Source organism: Mus caroli, unplaced genomic scaffold (genome assembly GCF_978045245.1).
Source record: "Mus caroli unplaced genomic scaffold, Mus_caroli_1 scaffold_5, whole genome shotgun sequence".
NCBI lineage: Eukaryota > Metazoa > Chordata > Mammalia > Rodentia > Muridae > Mus > Mus caroli.
The window spans coordinates 49,463,127-49,464,671 of NW_028227260.1; the positions used below are offsets into that span (position 1 = coordinate 49,463,127).

At 40.6% G+C, this 1,545-nt stretch overlaps 1 pseudogene; it reads right to left on the bottom strand.

Moving 5' to 3' along the window:
• Positions 1 to 519: 519 nt before the first annotated feature.
• Positions 520 to 1,213, bottom strand: LOC110286362 (ubiquitin-conjugating enzyme E2 C pseudogene; annotated as a pseudogene).
• Positions 1,214 to 1,545: the final 332 nt, after the last annotated feature.

A 1,545-nucleotide genomic window follows, 5' to 3' on the forward strand; every position in this document is an offset into this window, starting at 1 on the left:
TCTATAGATAGCTGTAATGTCCATTTGACTCATTAACTCTGTTAATTTCATTATTTCTCTCTTTAGATTCTGTCTCCATGACCTGTACATTGGTAAGAATGAAGTATTGAAGTCTCCTATTTTACTCTGTGGGGGTTTGGTGTGTTATATGTTATGTAAGCATTAGTAATGTTTCTTTTGTGAATTTTGGTGCCCTTGCATCTGGGGCATAGATGTTTAGACTTGAGCCATCCTCAAGGTGGATTTTTCCTTTGATGAGTATAATGTGTCTTTACCCATTTCTTTTGATTCCTTTTTTCTCAAATTTTATTTTATTAGATATCTGAATGGCTATGCCAGCTTGTTGTTTGACCTGTTGCATAGGAAATATTTTTCCATCCCTTTACTCTTGAATAATGTCTATCTTTATTACTGAGATTTAAATTTTTTTACAAAAACAATCAACGTGTATTTATTAATTATTCATTGTAAAGGGTTCAAGCAGACTTAATTAAAAAAAATAAAAGCACAACATAGAAATCAAGGAGAAAGGACAGACAGTCTAAGAAAAGAGGACACAAAAGAGGCTGACAGTTTGGAACAGGGCTCTTAGCTGGAGACCTGCTTCGAATAGGTTTCTTGCAGGTACCTCTTTCTTTTTATTACATATTTTCCTTATTTACATTTCAAATGTTGTCCCCTTCATAGTAGGAACAACAACATGAACAAAACAGTACACCCAGAGCTCCCAGGGACTAAACCACCAACCAAAGAGTACACATTGAGGGACCCATGGCTGCAGCCACAAATGTAGCAGAGTATGGCCTTGTGGGACATCATTGAGAGGGTAGGCCCTTGGTCTTGTGAAGGCTCGTTGCAGGTACTTATTAAATGCTATGGGGTTTTTCCAGAGCTCCCCAGTATGTGTGTTCAAAGGGCTATTGATGTTGGGTTCTTCTAGCAGGCTCTGGATATAGAGTAAGATAGTACTGACATCATATAGTGCAGACCACTTGTCCTTTGAGGATGTCCAGGTAGATGCTGACCTGGGTATCCACGTTGGGGTGGTAACAGGATGTAAGGAACTTTACTGTGGGTATGGTGTAAGGGTAGCCACTGGGGAACTCTAGGAAGTGTTTATACCTCAGGTCTTCATATACAGAGTTGGCTGGTACAGCTTATGTGATTCAGGGAAGGTGGAAATTCCTTTGTCACCATACATCATAAGAGTCATTAGCTCCTGCTGGAGTCTCTTGTCTATGGGGCCCCAGGAAGGAGCAATGCTGGCAGCAACTGGGTGGCAGTTTTGCGAGGCCATCCCACAGGCACTGAGACAGGAGTGTGGAGACAAAAGGACAACTCGAAATTTGGTGATAGAATACAGCAGAATGATGGATCCTGTTTATGCATCCACTCTGTTATCCTATATCATTTTGTTGGGGAGTTGAATTCATTGATGTTGATAGATAGTAATGTAATGAACAATCATTGTTATTCCTGTTATTTTTAATGGTGTATGTGTGTGTGTGTGTGTGTGTGTGTGTGTGTGTGCGCGCGCGCGCGCGC